At 40.4% G+C, this 22,476-nt stretch overlaps 1 protein-coding gene across 1 annotated transcript in view; it reads left to right on the forward strand.

The window, feature by feature from the left end:
- Positions 1-9,390: 9,390 nt before the first annotated feature.
- Positions 9,391-22,476, forward strand: part of LOC114667146 (pleckstrin homology domain-containing family G member 3) — a 156,523-nt gene continuing 143,437 nt past the window's right edge. The window contains exon 1 of the mRNA XM_028822308.2: positions 9,391-9,613. The gene's annotated coding sequence lies outside the window, so the exon portion shown is untranslated. The remainder of the gene's footprint in view (positions 9,614-22,476) is intronic.

Consider the following 22,476-nt stretch of genomic DNA (forward strand, 5'->3'; position numbering starts at 1 on the left):
GTGTATGTGTGTGTGCAGAGGGCACCTCATCACCTGCTTTTCCATATAGCCAATCCGACTCAGTCTACATAGCATGTGAACAAAGTCAGGAGGTTAAGTAGTTAGACCAGGTATTAGAATAAACTTTACTGACACAAACACTTCAATATCATAAATCCGTGTACACTGCCATTTGAAGCTCATTTGGAGCTCTAGGCGGGGTGGACAGACGCCGCCCCTCGTTTTCCATAGTGGGTAGTCAGTATTATTATTAGACTTCAATGACCTGTGGTGGAGGGGTGCCCCCACTGTCTTGAGCGCACGCCCCTTCAGTAGCACAAACAGCACTCCTTTGGGTATATACAGTACCATAGACTTTAAGGAGCATGTGGCCCTTGGTGTATGGTGCCTGCTCACTTTTACTTTAATAAACGGTGCCAGTGGGTAACAGTGCACACTCAGTTTCATCAGAGTTCAGCGACTTGTTGGGGGAGGAGGTCCCTGTTGTTGTCAGGAGCGTGCGTCCCTTCTGTAGCACAAACGGCAATCCTTTATGCATAAACCGTGGACCTGAAGGAGCAGCGCCGTTTGCTATAATGAGTATTGTGCTCTTTTACCTTTATATACGGTGTCCAGAGGATAACAGCGCCCACTCAGTGTCAGAGTCTGACGACCTGTGTGTGTGTAGGGGGATTGCCCCTCGGTGTTCAGAGTGCCCCCTAGATGAGGGTGTCTGCCTATGTTGTCTAATGGATTGAATGTCTCTGGATAATGGATGGATAAAACAAGGAAGAATCATTATTCATACTTTATACTCTGCCAGTAACGGCGCACTGCAGAATGCACTTGACTTGATCATTCCTAGTTTTCACCAGTAAGCCCGCGATTCGCCAGCGAATCGGAAATCCAAGAATGGCAATCAGTTTCTGTTCCGTCCGATATCTGGATGGATGACATATCATGGAGGGTGGGTGCGTCTGGGGAAATGTCATTTAATTACATAAGCATATCTGTAGTAAAGTGGTCTCGTTCTGTGGAGACGTGATTCCGTTGCCTTTGCTGATGCCGACTGCTGGCAGAGTGGAGCACAGCAAGTTCAGTTTACAGGTTGTGGTGTTCGTGTGCCAGCCACTGAGTCTGGGAAGCCGCTGGGTTAGAGTCTGTGACCGTCGTGTGGTCTATATTACTGGCACAGTGGATTAGAGCAAGTGTAGCTCACAGGTTGTGTTGTTTGGGCGGGACACCGCTGCGTTTGACTCTGGACTTTGGGGCGGGCGCCAAACTGAATGACCGCTATATGATCAACATTACTGGCACAGTGGATTAGAGCAAGTCTAGTTTACAGGTGGCGGGCTCATTGCAGTGCGCGTGACATCCGGTGTACAACCTTCTCATTTCTGTTCATCGTGTGTATCCATGCGGGCTCGTTTTTGTATTTCCGTTAGTTGAGCTGTTTGTTTTTGGAGCCGTGACTCCGTTAGCTATACGGTGTCTACTGTTAGGAATTATAATCGCACTTACGTTTAATACGGAGCACTTGTGTACAGTATTGTTTCTTTCCATCTGGTGGCGTTTCTGTGTTTTCTGTGGCTGGACTGTTAATAATGTATCACTGTAATACTGTAATGTGATTCCAATATGCTGTGTAGTGTGGACCTTTGGGGATTCCGTACTGTAATACAATCTTCGAATCCTCTCGTTTATTTTTTTGCTCTGTGGCGGGCTCGTTGCAGTGCGGCAGTGCGCGTGCGCCTTGATGCGTCCTGCGCTATTTTTTTGCTCTGTGGCGGGCTCGTCCATATTGTGCAGCAGTGCGCGTGCGTTTCGATGCGCCCAGCGCCCTACGTCCATATCCGGTTTACAACCTTCGGTTAGTAAGATGGATCCTCTTTCTCTGTACGTTTACCATTCGTTTGTTCAGAGGTTGATGCGCTTGCTGCTTCCTGGGCAGCTCTTCTTTTCTCCACCCTAGTGACCCGCTTCTTCTCTTCTTTCATTGGCATCTTTTTGTGTTAAAACTGATTAAGTCGGTATTTGTGTTGCAATTACTTAGTACGTTTTCTTTAATTTTTTACTTAAGCTGTCACTTAAGTCTTCAATCTCCCTAAGGAATGATTTAAGATATGAAGAGGTAGGGGAAGTGACGGCAAAGTTGGTAAGGAATGAGAACGGCGCCCACACGTCCGCCCTGCTGGCCACTGCTGAGAGTTGATTCTACAATAAAATAAAAATAAAAAGAGGAATAACCTTGGCGGCCAATCATCCCCACGAAAGCGCATAGTAGACGTCACGTAGTTTATGTGTACCAAATTTCAGGTCAATAGTTCAAACGGTTTGCGAGCTACAGGTGATTTAAAATCCTGGACAGACAAACGGACAGCTACGGTAGCATATTATATACTGTATAAAGAAAGATATACAAGAAAACAAAGCTGAAACTATTCAATCACAAAGTACTGGAAAATGAATTCAATGTCCCACATCCATTACAGCCATCCGAAAGTACCACATAATCCACTGCTGTACAATCACACACCACAATTCACAATGAAGCCCAGCCGAGCCTTTTTGGACAGAGCAGGTCCTTCTTCGGGGCTTCGTAATCCTGCTGGGGATACATGCTGCAAGTAATCACCATAAATACAGTAAACCACAATTTTTCTAAAATGACATTTTAATATATTGCTGTGATAAAAGGAGTACTCATGAAGGTTAATCCATTTCTAATTATAGCAGCGACCAGCCAATCAGATCTCGGCTTGAAAATTTGTGAAAAAATCAGAATTAGCGTAAACTGTCCTCATTCAAGGGTGCTGCTGCCTCGCAGTAAGGAGACCTAGGTTTGCTTCCCGGGTCCTCCCTGCATGGAGTTTGCATGTTCTCCCCGTGTCTGCGTGGGTTTCCTCCCACAGTCCAAAGACATGCAGGTTAGGTGCATTGGCGATCCGAAATTGTCCCTAGTGTGTGCTTGGTGTGTTGTGTGTGTGCCCTGTGGTAGGTTGGCACCCTGCCCGGGTTTTTTTCCTGCCTTGCGCCCTGTGCTGGCTGGGATTGGCTCCAGCAGACCTCCGTTACCCTGTGTTAGGATATAGCGGGTTGGACAATGACTGACTGACTGTCCTAATTCAGGGTGTTCATAAAAAATATAATAATTTACTACAGAGGTGAGTGCTTGGGGGCTTCAGGTTTTTATCTTAACCCAGTTCCACTACAAAACAAAACTTGCCAATAACACGTCTTATTTAATGTCATGACTTGTTAGTGTTTTAACTTTGCTATGGTTTTCGCAGCGCACTACGCACGGAATGAAGTCATGCAGATGCGGCGCCTATTATCGAAAGTCACCACGGCGAAAATGACGTCATGCACAGAGGCGCGCCAGCACCCCGCCCCCTAGCTGAAACGCTGGGCTGAATGGCACAGACGCGGCAGCTTGTTCGCCTTTAATTGGCTGTTAGTAAAATCCGGGATTTGTGGGATATGTTGATGCCAGTGTACCGTCGAGCCACGCAACCTATCGAAACGTGTTTCTGTGCATTTATTCTAAAGCAGCAGTCAATTAATAAGTTTCTTAAATAAATAAAATAAAATGAAGTAAAACAGACCCTACTAAAATTATTATTTGTCGTTTAAGTCATTAGGAGCAAACGTATCCAATGCCTCAACCTGTCCCATCTTGTATTTTTTTGTCCAGCATTTTTTGTGTTCGTAACCTGAACATAATTGGTATGTGCAACCTTAGAAAAATAAATCGGCTGATGGTGAGTAATGCCATAAAATGTTATGTTCATTTCCATATTTTCACTTTTAAAGCGTGTAAATATTTTGCATGTGTAGCAGATTTCGACAAGGCAGCACACATCGACAGAACACCGGCGCAGCAGGCACACACACTCTATGGAAAGATTGCACGTTATACGCTTCTTACTTTATTTACTAAAAGAAATGTTTTACATTCTAATCGGATGACTTGTAGTGACTGTTTAAAATACACGGAACGTTGAATAAAAGAGAAGTGAATAACCTGACCATTCGTGCACCAGGTGATATTTATGAATTACTTACCAGCTATTTTGTGGACCCCCTTGCCATGTACCCCCACTTTGAAAAAAAATGGATGAAAATCTAAATATTCTCAGCTTTAATAGAAATTTGTCATTTTCACTCTCTGTTAGAGCTCAACACTCTGAAAAAAAGTGATGTTTTGGAATTTTTTCAATGTGAAGGCATTTTTTTGTTTGCCCCATTTTAGGTAAATCAACATAGGAGTTTCTGCTTAATGTATACTAGAAAAAAAGTGTTTGAAAATGCATTCATTTTAAAGTTAAATTAAAACGTTCGCCTGAATAAGCTCCTTAAAACGAACTCAACTAAAAACCATAAGCTACGCCTTACTAATTAATCATTGTGAATTGAATTCACTGAACGCATGTAGTGTGCGTATTAGAATCAGTAAGTACACTCCTAAAATGAAGATGCCAGAGAGGTTCAGGGCAATGCCATAGGGGAGCTGGTACTTATCGTGACGCAAATCGTTAGGGTTACTTAATTTTTGGATTTTAAATGATTAGACTGGCCTACCCCAACCACAAATACTATTTTTTTTCACCTGTATTATTATCATTCTTTAATTTAATATTATTTATTGTATCAGTATGCTGCTGCTGAAGAATGTGAATTTCCCATTGGGATTAATAAAGTATTTATCTATCTATCTATCTATCTATCTATCTATCTATCTATCTATCTATCTATCTATCTATCTATCTATCTATCTATCTATTTGCCCAGAGAGTTTGGACATGTCATTGTTGTTATTGTATACATTCCTCCTCGGGCAGACGTGGAGTCAGCGAGTGACATCATCCATTCTGCTGTTGCTAAGTTACAAACGCAGCACCCTGAGGCGCTTGTGCTAATCGCTGGAGACTTTAACCATGTGACGCTGGACAAAACATTACCTGCATTCTCCCAGTATGTGCACTGTAACACCCGGGGAAATAAGACTATTGATTTACTTTATGCAAACGTTAAAGATGCATACAGTGCCACCCCGCTGCCTGCGCTTGGGAAAGCAGATCATAACCTGGTTCTGCTTCAGCCTCACTATAAACCAAAAGTTAGAGTCCTACCTGTAACCACACGATCATTCAGGAAGTGGACCCCGGAGGCTGAGAATACTCTGAGAGAATGTTTTGGAACTACAGACTGGGATATCCTGCAGGGATCTCATAGTGAGAACATTGAGGAAGTTGTTGACTGCACTACTGACTACATCAACTTCTGTATGGACATTGTAGTTCCAGTAAGAACAGTACGCTGCTATGCTAAGAACAAGCCATGGATTACAAGTGACATCAAGGGCCTTTTGAATCAGAAGAAAAGGGCTTTTAAAGACGGTGATCAGCATGAGCTCAAGCGCGTGCAGAAGGAACTCCGAGTCCAGCTCAGGGCGGCGAAGGAGCAGTACAGGAGAAAGCTGGAGCAGAAGTTGCAGAATAACAGCATGAAGGAAGTGTGGGATGGGATGAAGATCATCACTGGCTGCAGCTCGAAGCGGGGTACCACCATTGAGAGAGACGTGAAGAGAGCAAACCAAATGAACAACTTTTTTAACAGGTTTGACCACCCTAACCCACTCTCACTCTCACCTCGGAGTACTGCACCCTCCACACATCCTTCTGCCGATACCAGCATAGGAAAGACATCCCCACCCATAATTACAACAGCGCAAGTGAGCAGAGAGCTGAGGAGACTTCGTGCCAGCAAAGCAGCGGGTCCAGATGGAGTATCGCCACGACTGCTGAAGGTCTGTGCATCGGAGCTGGGGGGTCCTCTACAGCGCATCTTCAACCTGAGCCTGGAACAGGGGAGAGTCCCGAGGCTTTGGAAAACATCTTGTATCACCCCAGTCCCAAAGGTATCACGTCCTAGTAAGCTGAATGACTTTCGGCCTGTTGCTCTGACATCACATGTGATGAAGACCATGGAGAGGCTGCTGCTTCACCACCTTAGGCCACAGGTTCAACACGCCCTTGACCCTCTGCAGTTTGCATATCAGGAGAAGGTGGGAGCGGAAGATGCCATCATCTATATGCTACACCGATCCCTCTCTCACTTGGACAGAGGCAGTGGTGCTGTAAGAATTATGTTTCTAGACTTCTCTAGCGCCTTCAACACAATCCAACCTCTGCTCCTTAGGGACAAGCTGACAGAGATGGGATTAGATTCATACCTAGTGGCATGGATCGTGGACTATCTTAAAGACAGACCTCAGTATGTGCGTCTTGGGAACTGCACGTCTGACATTGTGGTCAGCAACACAGGAGCGCCACAAGGGACTGTACTTTCTCCGGTCCTGTTCAGCCTATATACATCGGACTTCCAATACAACTCGGAGTCCTGCCATGTGCAAAAGTTCGCTGATGACACTGCTATCGTGGGCTGTATCAGGAATGGGCTGGAGGAGGAGTATAGGGACCTAATCAATGACTTTGTTAAATGGTCCGACTCAAACCACCTACACCTGAACACCAGCAAAACCAAGGAGCTGGTGGTGGATTTTAGGAGGCCCAGACCCCTCATAGACCCAGTGATCATCAAAGGTGACTGTGTGCAGATGGTGCAGACCTATAAATATCTGGGAGTGCAGCTGGATAATAAATTAGACTGGACTGCCAATACTGATGCGCTGTGCAAGAAAGGACAAAGCCGGTTATACTTCCTTAGAAGGCTGGCTTCCTTCAACATCTGCAATAAGATGCTGCAGATGTTCTATCAAACAGTTGTGGCGAGCGCCCTCTTCTACGCAGTGGTGTGCTGGGGAGGCAGCATTAAGAGGAAAGACGCCTCACGCCTGGACAAACTGGTGAGGAAGGCAGGCTCTATTGTTGGCATGGAGCTGGACAGTTTAACATCTGTGGCAGAGCGAAGGGCGCTCAGCAGGCTCCTATCAATTATGGGGAATCCACTGCATCCACTAAATAATGTCATCTCCAGACAGAAGAGCAGCTTCAGTGACAGACTGCTGTCACCGTCCTGCTCCACAGACAGATTGAGGAGATCGTTCCTCCCCCAAACTATGCGACTCTTTAATTCCACCAGGGGGGGTAAACGTTAATATTTAACATTATACATAGTTATTGTCTGTTTTTTTCACCTGTATTATTATCATTCTTTAATTTAATATTATTTATTGTATCAGTATGCTGCTGCTGAAGAATGTGAATTTCCCATTGGGATTAATAAAGTATCTATCTATCTATCTATCTATCTATCTAACCTTAAAGTTAGTGGAGGTGGAGAATAATTTTCTATAGGTACCTGATGTTAATGTTCCCTTTGGGTGTCTAATCTTAAAAACGATAATCCGATTTGTGTCATGATAATAGAAAAGTACCAGGGAACCATTAGTGGCTCCCAAAAGACCCATCCATATGAATGTTCCAGAAAGAAGCTTTTTATTTATTTAGATCCGTAACAGACTCCATACAGTAAGTAAGCATGAACAGATGGTAACCAATCTGTGCAATTCTAATGGGTCATAATCTGTTAGTGTCCTGCTAGGTATCCAACCATACCTTAAACATTTCAGCTTTTATCTACATACACTTTTTAAAATAAAGGTGTCAGGGCGTTTCCTCCAAGCGATGCCATTAGGGGAATCATTTTTTCATATGAAGGTTCCCGAAGGAAACTTTATTTATTTAAATCCATAACATGGTCAATACAGTATGACTAGATGATAACAATTTTGTGAAATACCAATGGATTCCTGATTTTAAAAGGACTCTCACTGCAGACAACACCACAGGCTAAGTGCAGGTTTTCTTAAATCGGTTTAATGTCATGCTAGGTAGCCTACCATACATTAGAGATTTCAATTTTTCTATATATTTAGACATTTTTCAAAGCACAAAGAACTAACTTCATACACAAAACACTTCCTAGAATTAAGTGGTGCTTTGTCACGCAAAGGTTCAACAAGGATCCACACAGCCCAGTAAAGAACCATAAAGAGCCAGGATTTTTAAGAATGTACAGTCGTTTATGAAATTAGTGAATTAATGAAGATGCTTTGGTGTGACTGTGCTAAGACTACATGATTCCCCGTATATATCACAACTTAAAAAATTGTGTTTGGTTAACTGACTATTGACATTACATAAAGTTATTTAGGTATTCTTCTAAGTTTAGTGTTTGTGTGTGAATATACTAATATATCTTATTTGAAAAGCGTATTGATGTTGATTCTCATAAAGAATGCTTGTTGAACTAAATGTATATATTTTTTTCAGTGTAGAGGGCCAGATCCCTAGTAAAGGAAAAAACAATAACATTACATTCACACTCACTGATCCTGAAATATGTCTAAAATGATACTTCACAAGCTTATGTTTGAAATTGGTTATTTTTGAGACTGGCCGTTTTTAGGCTAGGGCCACTGGTAAAGAATGAAATGCATAATCAGACATCAAGACAAGTCATATATGGAGGTTTTATCATAATGGTGAGTCAGGAGGTGCAGAACGAAAAAAAGGAAGTTACTGTATTTCAAAGCGTTCAGAAGTAATTCTTATGTAAAAGTCAAAATACAGGAAAATATGAGAAAATGAAAAGTGCTACTAAGTAACTCACTTATACATACAGGGGATGACAAAAGAAGATAACAATAAAAGTAAACAGAAAATCAAGCAGTTTAACATCCCTACTATATTAATAAAGAATCACTAATTGTTTTTTTTTTTGGCGGGGCAGCACAGTGGTTACCATATTGTTTTGTCGGCATGTTCTATTTCAAGCTATGTGCGGTTCAAAAATGACTGTCACTCGTGAGGGATTGGTGTCCCATCTCAATTTGGGTCTTCTTGCATTTATAACGGGATAAGCTTTGCACTAGATTTACAGAATACATGCCGTGACTATTATTCATTTTTCTTGCATTCTTCATCCCCATTTATTTCTCCAATCATTCACAGTACCATACATTACCAATCCCCATTGAAGACGGTGACGTGACTAAGCCGCGAAAAAGACTTCCTGAGGAGAAGAGCACAGACACACACACAACCACACACTTCCAAAGAACGACAAGTGATGCAGATACGTTTCAGAAATAAAAGCACAGTTCTTTTCAAGAGTTTATGTAAATCTCTCCGAATCGCGAGACCAGTCACACGCACGCATGACGCATCCCACCTTGAGCCATGCGGAGAAAGGTATGCATGCTGTAAAATGCAGGCTGCAAAAGGAGACTCTGAAAATGATTGACATACAAAACACCGCATCTGATTAGTTATTTTCCGACGCCCCTCGTATCTGATTGGCTGTACGGATGTTGATTGACAGCTTCTCCTCCCACATTCCGATGCCTCTTGTCTACAGCACTACTCTGGAAATATGCGAACGCAGAGCTCGCGTGCGCAGTAAGTGAGGCGCCGCCACAGCAGCCAGATGAAAAGCGACGATAACTGCGCGCCGCTTCATTGGCTGCGCAACTAGGAGAGAGCAGTTTCGAACTGAGCGGCTTGTATGGACAGAGTGGAGTTCTGAAAATAAATAAACCGGGCTTGAAAAAGAAGGCGCGCTGAGGAGTTCACGATAAGGAGACAAACTGACACGTGCGTACAGATTGGTAAGTGGAGAAAAAGTTTTAGCGTTGGTCGGCGTCAAATGAGCTAGAAAATAGGATTTACTTGCCGGCGTTTCATGCTTCTTCCTATATATCTTAATGCACCACATCCTATGTTTTTGTGTCCCGTCCGAAGATTGTCTTGCTTATTTTATCAAATGCAGCACCCCGGTCAAAGCCAACCAAAGAGACGATACAATGGAAAAGAAGCGCCGGTGTGCGCACCTGTTGCCAAGGTTTGGCGCTTACAGAACCAGATGTCGGTTCCCCTTGGGAATGTCAGAAACGTTAGGAATTTCGAGTCCGTCTGATATCGCACCCCCTCCACCCTGCGCGTTTCCGAGTTACAGCCCGCTGTGCCTGGCGATTAATGAGGTGCTGCTGCCCCTCAGGTGAGGGAGGTGAAAGGTCAGGCAAAGCGGCGTGCGCACAAGACAACCAGGAGGGGCTGCAGGGCATCGCTTTTCTCTCGGTGGCATTCTGGCAGTTTGTAAGTTGAGCCCACTTTTCGCATGCTGTGTTTGTACTTGCCTGCGGGCCGATGGTTTAACGCGGTCTTTCAAAGGGGCTGGGCTCTGATTTTTTTAAATATCCCTCCTCCTCTTCCGCTGCCTCTAGTGTCGCCGTTAACTCTTCTTTTCCGAAGTTGTATTTATCTCAATGGCAGTCATGGATTTATAATACTGGTAGAAATTGGTGCAAGACAGCAACAATCACTGGAAGGGACGCCTCTTAATCGCGGAACAACCGTGGAAACGCACACAGGAATGACATTGCAGCATCACAAAGGGGACACAGTTCCACCTTCCTAACGTTTTTGGTGGTGGGCAAAGGGGTGTCTGTGCTTTCGAAATATGTAGTTGAACCTTGTCTCACAAAGATGCACAGGTCACCTTTCACACAGTACTTGTGCTCCCCACAGGTTCCGAGTAGTGTTAAGTGATTGGTAAGGTCACTCCGAAAACTGTGTTTGTCCATATGTAGTGCCATTCAAAGGTCTGGACACACCCAGAAAGTTTCATGTTTCTGATAGAAATTGAAACCTTTTTTTAGCAAGATAAAAAATGGTTTAAAAATAAAGTCAAGACATTACTCGTGGTGTTATTGCCTATCGATGTTTTAAAGAACTGATTTTTTAAAATGTATTATTCACGTATGACTGCATAGCTCAGTTTTTGCAGCCATTTTTTATTGTTATAAAGGCTAACTAATTAGTCCTGTTTTCCTGCTAGTTAGCTATTAGAGAAACCTTTGGAATTGCATTAGCTCCACTGAAACCTATTATTCTTGTTCACTTGGGATTTTAAGTTATTGGCATTCCTAAAGTTCAGCTCTGGATTAAAAAATGGCTTTCTCAAGAAACATTTTTGTCTACTTTTTTTTGTTTGCCGAATGAAGTTTTTCCATGTGACCGGTTGTCAAGAATCTGAAGATTTCATATGAAGGTCTATTACTGTCTTGAAGGAAGAGGGCAAAGTGGATCAGACCAGGATAGAAAATGATGAAGGCTCAGATACACAACTGCATAAGGGTAGAGAACATCAGAGTGTGTAGTATGATCAGCAAACTCCTTACAGGTCCTCAGTTGGCTCCTTTCTTAAATACGTGGATAGTGTCAGCTCTCACAGAGAAATGATGACTCCAATATCTTGACCATAATATGTTTTTCCTGCCACCATCTATCCAATATGTGTTCTTTTGCCCATTTTGACCTTTTCTTTTTATTTGTCAGTTTCAGACATGGCTTTTTCTTTGAAACTCTGACTCTTAAGGCCAGCATTATGGAGTTGTCTCTTCATTGGTATTTGACGCATATTTAAAGAACAAGCCAACTGAAGTCCTGTAAGGTGTTTGTTTTTGAAACAACATTCTCTGATGTACTTATCCTTGTATGCAGATATGCATACATCTCAGACTTCTCCTATCCTGATTAGGTCCAGTTGGGGCTTTGGAGTTCATATGTAAAAAATACATTAAAAATCAAGACATTTCAAGCAGTAGCATCCATTATCAGTACTAGCAATGTCCCTACTGTATTTTTAATCCAATATACTGGTATCTTGATTTATAAAATGGTATTGATTTCTATCAAAAATACAAATTTCTGCGTGATTCCAAACTTTTGTTGGCCAATGCTTGGACTCTTTCATTAAGTTGCTTGGCCGAAGTTCCAGCTTCCCAACGTTTCTTGTAGTTAGCAAAGGAGTTTCTGTTCTTGCATTTGGAACATTTGTGGTGTAGTTGTACTTTGCAGAAATGGTCTGACTTAGAAATAAGCATGTGTCATCTTGCACACAGTGTGCATTTTTATTAATGTTTAAGTGTCTGTTAAGGTCACTCTGAACACCTAATCTTTCATCCATGTACGTCATCCTCTTGTTAAAATATTTATCTGCTTCTCAACTTCTAGGATTTCTTGATATTTCGTTGAATCCATTCGTCCTTTGACATTCATTGAATTTCTTGTGCTACTAGCTTCCACACAGTCCCTAAGTGTATTAGATTCATCCCATGCTTAACCCTTTGCAGTCATATTTAATTTTCAACGTCACGCTACATTAGTCGTAATTAATTATTGAAAAAACGCCAATAATTACAGCAGTTATTTTTTTCAAGCACGTAGGAATAACACAGGCCACTTTTCTCGACCAGGCGACTGTGCAAATCAGTCAGAAACTTGCAGGGCCACCAGCGGTGGCCTGACGACCTATAGCGCACTTTTTACTAAGGCCAGTTTTCTGGCCTAACGACCGCAAAGGGTTAACTTTGCCAATGTTTTATTCTTCTTTCTTCAAATGCTTCCTGTTTTTTTTTTTTCTTCAAAATTGGTCATCTTTGCAATAAGCTAGAAATGCATTTTTTATTTTATCAGTTCAAACCAATTTGTTCTAAAGGGTTTCTGACTTATCCAAGTATTGTTAAGCAAACAACAGACATGCAAGGTTCCATACTGTACTGTGGACCACTACACTGGTGTCAGTTAAACTTTTCTGGAGGCCCTTGGCATATTTAACCAGTTTAGAAGGATTTCTATCACAGGGTTTTATGGGTCTGCCATCTCTTGCTTTGACATCAACAGTCTCCTTTCACTTCAATAACATGAAGAGACATTTAAATATCTCTTTCTAGACTGCCCATGCTTTGTAAAAGTCAATCTTGAAGTTTTAGTTGCCATTCTCGTTGAGAGTAGGCACAACGTCCAGAGGGGTGAGAGAGGTCAGTGTGTTTAAAACTCTGGAGTTGTCTTCATCTGGTTTAATTTGAGGCCTAACAAGTTATTCAAGTTTTGAAGCCTAATGAAAAGTATTCATAAATTAACGTGAGAGGTGCCCAGATCTTTTGGATAGATGATACACATTTGTTTTATTTTTTTAATTCAGCAAGTAAAGAGTAATTGTGCAGAAATACATCATGTTCAAGTTTGTACCATTCAGACGGTTGTGTTAAAATGAGCAGTTTGACCAAAGTCTCTCAAACCCTAGCATACAACTGAAAATCGTGAATTTTTTTTTAATTAGTTTTCTAAGATAACACATTTTAAGGTCTGTTTTATACCTGAAAAATGTGAAACTTTTTTTTTTTTTTTTTTTTTTTTAAATAGTTTTATAAGATAACACACTGTAAGGCCTGTTTTATGCGTTGTTCAGCTGGTACTCAATGTTGACAGTTCTGCAATTCCTTCTTGTATTTCAACATCTGGAATCCCAAACACACCAGTAAAATTCATTATCTTCTGTGGTTTCTATCTGTGTATCTGTTCTCGTGGAGGAGTACGGAGTAGTTTATTTAAAAAAAAAAAAAAAAAAAAAAAGCGATAATGCTGTCCATTTCCATGAATTCGTACTCTGGAATGACCAAATTGAAATGAAATGGCAGGCAGACGTTGGTTGAAGATCACATGAAAACACAAACCGTGCATATCTGTATACACGTAATGGGTGAATCTAGCTTAAGTATGTTTAGCCTTCCAAAGGACAATGGGGAAAGAAGAGAAAGAGGTTTTACTCTCAGATCCCAAATGTTTTTGGTCGGATTGTTCTGCTGTGAGGTTGGGGATCGTGCTCAGTGCTGCTGCAGTAAGGTCCAGCCACATCCCTTCAGTCGATCAAAGCAGATGCGTTAAACATGGCTATTAATAAAACAAGATATAAAAACAAAACCCTGTGAACAGTGTTGTTTGGTAGGATGAACGTTTTACTATAAATCGCAAAGATGTTGGTTCATTCCTTGGGTATCACCCTGAGTAAAGGTACTTAATGTGCCTGCACTCTGTAACAGATTATGTCAACAGTGATGTATACCAGACCTACAAATGGCCTTGTGTATTCTTTAAATTCAGCTGGAGTTGGATTGGCAAAAAAAAAAGAAATTGATTAGATTTTATATTAATACCAGCATTGTGAGAGAAGAGGTTTTTCTGGTCAAATGTGTTGACATGTCTGCATTTTACTTTCTGATAGAGTGTAATGTTAGAGTTACATCTGTAATAAAATTAATGTTAACACAATGTTACTGGATTAAATATATATTTTTTAAACTTCACTTTAAGGATGTTTTGATTTGAATATTGTTTTTTTTTTTTCTTATTCTCTTATATTCTTTTACATATTGCTTTCCGGATTGTATAGCTGCGGTTCTGATGTGCTGTGTGTAAAGTTTTGATTCTCTCATTCTTTAAATAGAAGCGTAATAAAAAGGTACTAATAACATTTACACCAGCCAGACTCTTGTGGCGCTTGTTTGTGTTGCTGCTTTATTTCTTTTTACAGTTGACTGTGACTTGTGTGCACAGATGGTGGTGGGCAGGGCAAGGCTTGGTATTGAGAGTATAGTATTAGAAACATGTGCATGACATTTTTAAAAAGGTAATGTTGCTCCTTATGGGTTGGATATATGCTGTTTTGTAATACCAGGAATAGATTGTCTGTTCTTATTTTGTACAATTAACAACATTTTAGAAGAAGCTTTGATATACACTGTTTATTTGTAACACCGCTAACCTGTGGGAGTTAGGCATGTAAATACGTTCTTCAGCCACTGGATGTGCTTTAACTGCTTTCATCTTGTTCCAGTTTTTGTACTGGTGGTCACTTCATTGCCTTTCAAAAATTCAATTATGCACAAAATTATTTATTTTTTTTGCTAATTGTTGCTGCCAATGTGTAAGGCAGGATCAAGCACGGGTAAAAACATGGCGAAAAATCTCTGTCCAAAAGTTTGTTTTAAAGTATTTAGTGAAAATTCAAAGAAAATAATCCCCACAAGAATAAAGAAGAAAGTTTGTTACACACATAGAATTAGAATAAAAGATAAAAATTTAGGAGAAAATGTATCTTCTCTAAACTTAGCTTTTCTTATCAAACTTTGGTTGTTTCTATACTTAAAGATGGTTTACTTCTTCTTCAGTATGCTTTAAACGTACAGTGCTGCATATTCAATAAAGCTTAAATTAAATATACGGTGCCTCACATTCAGTAAAGCGCAGTCTTTCATGTTATTTGGCACGCAGGGCACGGTTTAAAACCATGTTCCCTCAACGCCTTATACAGTCATATGAAAATGTTTGGGAACCTCGCTTAATTCTTTGGATTTTTGTTTATCATTGTCTGAGCTTTCAAAGTAGCAACTTCTTTTTAATATATGACATGCCTTATGGAAATTTATTGGATTAAAAGAAAATATGCAATATGCATCATAACAAAATTACACAGGTGCATAAATTTGGGCACCCCAACAGAAATATGACATCAATACTTAGTTGAGCCTCCTTTTGAAAATCTAACAGCCTCTAGACGCTGTCCTCCTATAGCCTTTGATGAGTGTCTGGATTCTGGATGGAGGTATTTTTGACCATTCGTTCATACAGAATCTCTCCAGTTCAGTTCAATTTGATGGCTGCCGAGCATGGACAGCCTGCAACTGTGACGGCCATTCCAGGACATTGTACTTCTCTCTCTGCATGAATGCCTTTGTAGATTTCAAACTGTGTTTTTGGTCATTGTCTTGTTGGAATATCCAACCCCTGCGTAACTTCAACTTGAACATTATCCTGAAGAATTTGTTGATATTGGGTTGAATTCATCTGACCCTCGACTTTAACAAGGGCCCCAGTCCCTGAACTAGCCACACAGCCCCACAGCATGATGGAACCTCCACCAAATTTGACAGTGGGTAGCAAGTGTTTTTCTTGGAATGTCATGTTCTCCCTCCGCTATGCAAAGCGCTTTTTGTTCTGACTAAATAACTCAATTTTTGTCTCATCAGTCCAAAGCACTTTGTTCCAAAATGAATCTGGCTTGTCTAAATGAGCATTTGCATACAACAAGCGACTCTGTTTGTGACGTGAGTGCAGAAAGGGCTTCTTTCTCATCACCCTGCCATACAGATGTTCTTTGTGCAGATTGCGCTGAATTGTCGAACGATGTACAGATACACCATCTGCAGCAAGATGTTCTTGCAGGTCTTTGGAGGTGATCTGTGGGTTGTCTGTATCCATTCTCACAATCCTGCGCATATGCCACTCCTGTATTTTTCTTGGCCTGCCGGACCTGCTGGGTTTAACAACAACTGTGCCTGTGGCCTTCCATTTCCTGATTCCATTCCTTACAGTTGAAACTGACAGTTTAAACCTCTGAGATAGCTTTGTGTAGCCTTCCCCTAAATAGCCTTCCCCTAAACCATGAGACTGAACAATCTTTGTTTTCAGATCTTTGGACAGTTGCTTTGAGGATCCCATGCTGTCACTCTTCAGAGGAGAGTCAAAGGGAAGCACAACTTGCAATGGACCACCTTAAATACCTTTATATCTGATGATTGGACACACCTGTCTATGAAGTTCAAGGCTTAACGAGCTAATCAACCAATTTGGTGTTGTAAGTAATCAGCATTGAGCAGTGACAGGCATTCAAATCAGCAAAATTACAAGGGGACCCACATTTTTGCACAGCCAGTTTTTCACATTTGATATAATTTCATACAACTAAATACTGCTTCACTAAAAATGTTTGTTCAGAAAACACCCCAGTACTCAGATGTTACTAGGAAATGAAAGACATACCACTGTTATCTTTTTTGTTGAAAGGAGAGTCAATTGTTATGCAGGCTGAGAGGAGGTCCCAAACCTTTTCATATGACTGTACCTGGCAAGGCAGGTCTCTGAGTATAATGTATAGTCAGAGAGGCTAGAAATAGTTAGAATATACCAATTCAGTTCAACTTATGGGGGTTGTAAGAACCTCCCATAGACTATGCACTAATATTTAGGCAAACATTTATATAACTTAAATAATACCAAATGGCTCTTACACTAAGCATTCAACATTAAGTGCAAGTCTCTGTCAGTTTGAATACTTTTAATGCATTTTATACATTATATACAGTACTGCTAGACTGGTCTGCTTTACATTCCTGTGTCAAAGCATCAACATAAGTGGATTTCAGTTGAGCGTCTGGAAGTTTTGAAACATTCATAAATTTTATTTTGCTCTGGAAGTGGTGTATAGAGGACTTCAATTTGCCAAAATTGTAGACTATCCATATATAGAGAGAGCCTCTTGGTTTGTAATTTGCCTCGATCTTAGGTTACCACAACTGTAAATTTATTTCTTTGAGTATGAGTGTGAAACCTTTTTTTTTTTTTTTTTATCATGCTGGTGTATGGTGTTTGTGTGTGGTTGTTTTCTTTTTGTGTTAAGCCAGACAGCCTGCCATCCATGCATCTTGCTATTATTTTTAGCTTACTTATTTACCCGGATCTACTGAAAGTTGTTTCTCTAGCTGTGAGATGCTAAGTGGTAAAAACGGTTGGTTATGAGTCATAGCCGATTTGAAATTGTGATGATGTGACCAGTCAAAGCAGATTAAATGAAAGCAATCAGGAAATGAAGTTGGCCAGAGTTAGCAACAAGACATTTTAAGAATTGAGACAAAAAAAGCCAAAGCACAAAGCAAACAACATGGTCTGAATTCAGAGGCCAAAAGATCAAAAGTCAGGATCATCAAAATACGCTAAAGTCTTTGGTTTATATCCATGTTCTTAGAGAAACAGGATGTGCATGGCAGTGGCCTTTAGACATAATGATGTCATGTGCAGTGAGCACACTTCTAGAGATCTGTGGAAATGGCAGACACTCAAAAAATGGTGTTGAGGAAAGACATAAAATAAATAATAATACATTTTATTTATTTGTAGGCGCCTTTCTTAACACTCAAGGACACCGAACAATAGATAAAACACAGATTATAAACAAAACTAAAATACTAAAATTAAAATCGGACAGAGCAATTGTAATCGAAGAGAAAAAATGGTCTTAAACAAATGAGTTTTAAGTTTAGATTTGAAAGTGAAAATGATTCAATATTTCTAAGCTCAGATGGTAGTGAGTTCCAGAGCTGGGGAGCAGAACAACTGAATGTAAGACGGACGAAGGGAACAGTCAAGTGGATGCAGGAAGAGGATCTAAGGGTACGGGAGGGAATGGCAACATGGAGGAGGTCGGACAGATATGGAGGGGCGAGGTTGTGGATAGCCTTAAACGTTAGTAGGAGAATTTTGAATTGAATGCGGAACTTAACTGTAAGCCGGTGAAGCTGCTGCAAAATGGGAGTGATATGGTGAATAGAGGAGGTTCTAGTAATGAGGCGGGCAGCTGAATTCTGGACCAGTTGAAGCTTATAAAGAGATTTGCGAGAAAGACCAAAGAAAAGGGAATTGCAATAATCCAGATGAGAAGTGACAAGGCTATGAACAAGGATAGCAGTGGTGTGGGGGAGTGAGGGTGGGACGAATACGAGTAATGTTATGTAGGTGGAAATATGCAGACTGGGAGGTGTTATTGATGTGGGACTGAAAGGATAAAGTACTGTCAAGGATGACACCCAGACTCTTGAAATAATATTCACTACTGAAAACAGAATAAAAACTAGAAATAAATGTTAGAAGCTAGCAAGTTCAACCTGCAAAACCACAAGATAAATGTAAAATACCCTGGAAAGAACACAGGAGGAAAACACAGTAAAAAAAGAAAAAAAAAAAATGTCAAATCAAATCAGAACAAAATGTATGCTTTATTTTTGAACCAGCACCGTAATGGGATGTCTCTATAATTGTATAGGATGTTTAAATAAATCTTGCAAGCTGTGCTGAAATAGAGACCTGGAAGAATGTGAACAGCCGTTTGTATTTAATTTACTGACATGTTTTTAATTTTTAAAGTTCTCTAGGTGTTCTTGAAAATGGGGTCGGGGGGGGGGGTTTGCTAAAATAGCTTTTCTTTTCAAAATGTAAGTTGACTCCCTCACGTTTGAGATGGACAGGAGACTGAAGATGTTTCTGTGGCACATTTAATGATAGTTCATTACTCTGGCTGAATTATATGGTATTATATACTGTACATGTTAACGGCCGTTCATTTTATGTACATCAGTGTCTGTATTCTGAAGTTGGGCTTTTAGCTTATTTGCAAGAACCAGACAGACTTGTGAAGTTTTTCTGACACTCATTACTTTAACTCGCTATTTGCCTTCCTTCTTCTAAATGTTTTAGATGTAAGTTAAATAACTCTGCTGTTACAATAACATCTGCCATATCCAGCTAATTTAAGAGCAGGAGAGATAAGTGAAATAAAAGAGGAGCTGTGAAAGTGCCACGAAGATTCATATAGCATTATTAGTTACCATGGTGAAAAAATAAATGTTTGGTTGTTTAATGAAAAATAGTTCTGACCTTTCTTTTTACAGCGTGCTATTATTTAGGTCTGTCACCCCAGTCCATAATTGTGATTTGAAAATTTCATGTTGAAATATGTATTTGGAGTGCGTTAAACATTCTTCAAAAAATTGAATAAGAGTGCTGAATGTGGGCTTAGGGTCTCATCTGAGAGTTGGAATGGAAGTGACACTAAGGGATGTTAGAAGAAAGTTGAGCTGGAGTGGTATAGATCAGTGAGAAAATGAAAGAAGCAACACTGAAATGGTATGAGTATGTGCTGAGGAGAAATGAGGGGCTGTGGAGTCGAAGGCGGTAGCAATTATTGGGTTGCTGAAGTCGGAGTATGTAAAAATGTACCGACTCTGACTGAATGTAAGTCTTATATATAAATGTCTACGCGTGGAAGTGTGTGTGTGTCTGTCCGGCCTGGAAGTGAGAGGTGGAGCCAGGGTAAGGGCTCCACCTCCGAGGATACGCAAGCGAGGCGAGGAAATCGGCAAAACGAAATCTCTGAAGAAAGAGTCACTCGCTTAGCGTCTAATACAGAAGTGAGGCAAACACATCGGCAAAACTGTATCCCTTTTACTTTTCTATCGCCGCTAATATACAAGCGAGGCGAGCACACCGGCAAAAGCGAACCTCCGAAGAAAGACAGTTGCTTAGCCGCTAATGCACAAACGATGCAAGCATGTCGGCAACACGAATCCTCCTAAGAGAGAGATGCCCAGAGTAGTTCTTTTCGATTACCTGACCTCTCTACATTTCAATTTTTTTTCTGACGATTTCAATAGGTTGTAGGACCCCGGGCTTTTTACAGCACGGGCTTACACAGCAAGTTGTAATATAATGTGTTAAAATTTCCAGTTTCACATAATATTGATTTGATGAAGTAATTTTTTTCTTGGAAACTTTTAATAAAATATAGCCTCTTTTTTAATTTTGTAAATTTTAGTCTTTTGTTTAATGCTCTTCAGTATTTGTAAACTACGGCAATATTGCAACAGCCTTTAAACCCAAACTTTTAACGGGTCAATATGGTAAAACGTAGCCTTAAAATTCATGCTGGGAGGAATGAAATGCCTTGTATTTGGTCAACAGAGTAAATATACAGTATTTGTCTAATAATTACAATTTGAGGAATCTGACTTGGTGTTACCATAAATGGAGTAGTCTGAGTCGAAGGTTTTGGTATCTGACTCCACAGTCCTGGAAAAATAAGGAGGGAAACGATTGAAAGGGTATGGAGATGACATGTTACCTAAAGAAAGAGGCTCGTGGGGAAGGAGTGGAGGATGTAGAGGATCGGAAAAGACAGAAGAGACTCGTCAAGAAAGCTGACCCCTAGCGGTGGGGAAGAAGATGGTGATTGCATCCATGACAGGATTTAGGCAGGGTGAACTTTGCCTAAGTAGGATGGAGAAGAGCACGGTGAATGTTAAACACAAAACACTTCCATTATGTGTCGTCTTACTTTAGTGGTACATGTGGATGGACTTATCACTTATTAAACACGCAGCTATTCACAAAGCATTCACAAAGCATCTGTGATTTACAACTATTCTGACTTTATCAGTTATCAGCCACTTGCGGTTTTGTTACATTGATGTAACTTTCATATAGCATTGTGTCTGATTTTTTTTTTTTTCATACCAAACTTCTTGTGCACTATTTTAAAATTGTAGTCCTCTGTTGTTTAACTTTGGGATACATAATAAATTTCTCATTAGTCATTACCAAGCAAAATTTAGTACTCTCCACTTCTCCCTTTATGAAATGTAAAGATTCCCACTTGAACATTAGAACAGTCTAGATGAGAACAGGCCAATTCAGGCCAACAGAGCTTGCCAGTCCTATCCACTTAATTCTTCTCAAATCAAGTCGAGTTTTGAAAGACCCTAAAGTCCTCCTGTCAACCACACTACTTGCTCACTTTCTCCATGTGTCTGTGGTTCTCTGTGTAAAGAACAACTTCCTAATGGTTGTGTGAATTTTCCCCTTAATAAGTTTCCAAATGTGTCCCTGTGTTCTTGATGTACTCATTTTAAAGTCACAGTCTCGATCCACTGAACTGATTACATACTACTGTATATGTCAGTTTATGTAGGAATAAGATGGAATGACCATTGTGTTCTACTACTTTGCAGCTTGAAGAAAGAAGTATTTGAGAGTAACAAGAATTAATTAAATAATGACTATATAATGGGTTTGAGTGATCATATGTAATTTCACTAGTTCAGTGCAAAAAAACCCTTGCCAACTTTATGTGATGGGTAGAGTGAGTCTCGCAGTACAACCTGTGTGCTTCTTCACTTTCCCATTGATTACATCAGTTTGTGTAGGCCAACAATGTGTCTGTGTAACATATAGATTAACCTTAAGTTGTATAGTTTGAAGCAGTTTATGATGATGTGTATTGGTTGGCTTATGCTTTTGAAGTGAAGAGTCAGCTGAACAATCACAAGACTCGAGGGGAGCAGCAAACATTTGAAAAAAAGCTGCAGTTTCTTACTCTACAGGAGGCTGTCCATTTGTAAGAGAACAATAATATCTATAGACTCGAAGACATGAAGACAGTGTTCTTAAAGGTTATGTGTGAATATTATAAGGTTGTGTGAATATTAAAGGACAATATGCAAAAACAGGCAGTGGTGTCTGGAGCTGCGTGATTATTAGAATCGCTCACAATTTGTATTCTTTTTTTTTTTTTTTTTTGTGATCCGATTCCTAAGATCAAAGAAAAGAAATCACAGAGGAGTGACAATTAAGTGATTTGTATCAGCTATAATAAAAAGAGACGGTGTAACTCTGCCACAATGCATTCCTACCATTCCAAACAAGAGAATGCTAAACGTATTTGTAATAAATTTCATTTGACTGAGAAGACGGAGGTTAGTCATGCAGCTGTCACCACCTGCCCCCAAACGTGGTGAGGCAAGAAGCAAAGGGTACAAAGGTTAGGATTGTTCAGAAAAAGATAAAAGGTTAAGGCAGCAAGAGAGGCTAGCAATGACTTGGAGAGCAGGATCACATTCAGAATCCATGGCTAACCAGTCCTAGAAACATTCATAAGTTGAGCTGGACGCCACACTGCTCCTCACAGCTGAGAGCCCCAAGAGAGTTTGCTTGAAAAAGGATGTTTTCCTGAAGGGAAATGAAA

This window comes from Erpetoichthys calabaricus, chromosome 16, assembly GCF_900747795.2.
Source record: "Erpetoichthys calabaricus chromosome 16, fErpCal1.3, whole genome shotgun sequence".
NCBI classification, from domain to species: Eukaryota; Metazoa; Chordata; class Cladistia; order Polypteriformes; family Polypteridae; genus Erpetoichthys; species Erpetoichthys calabaricus.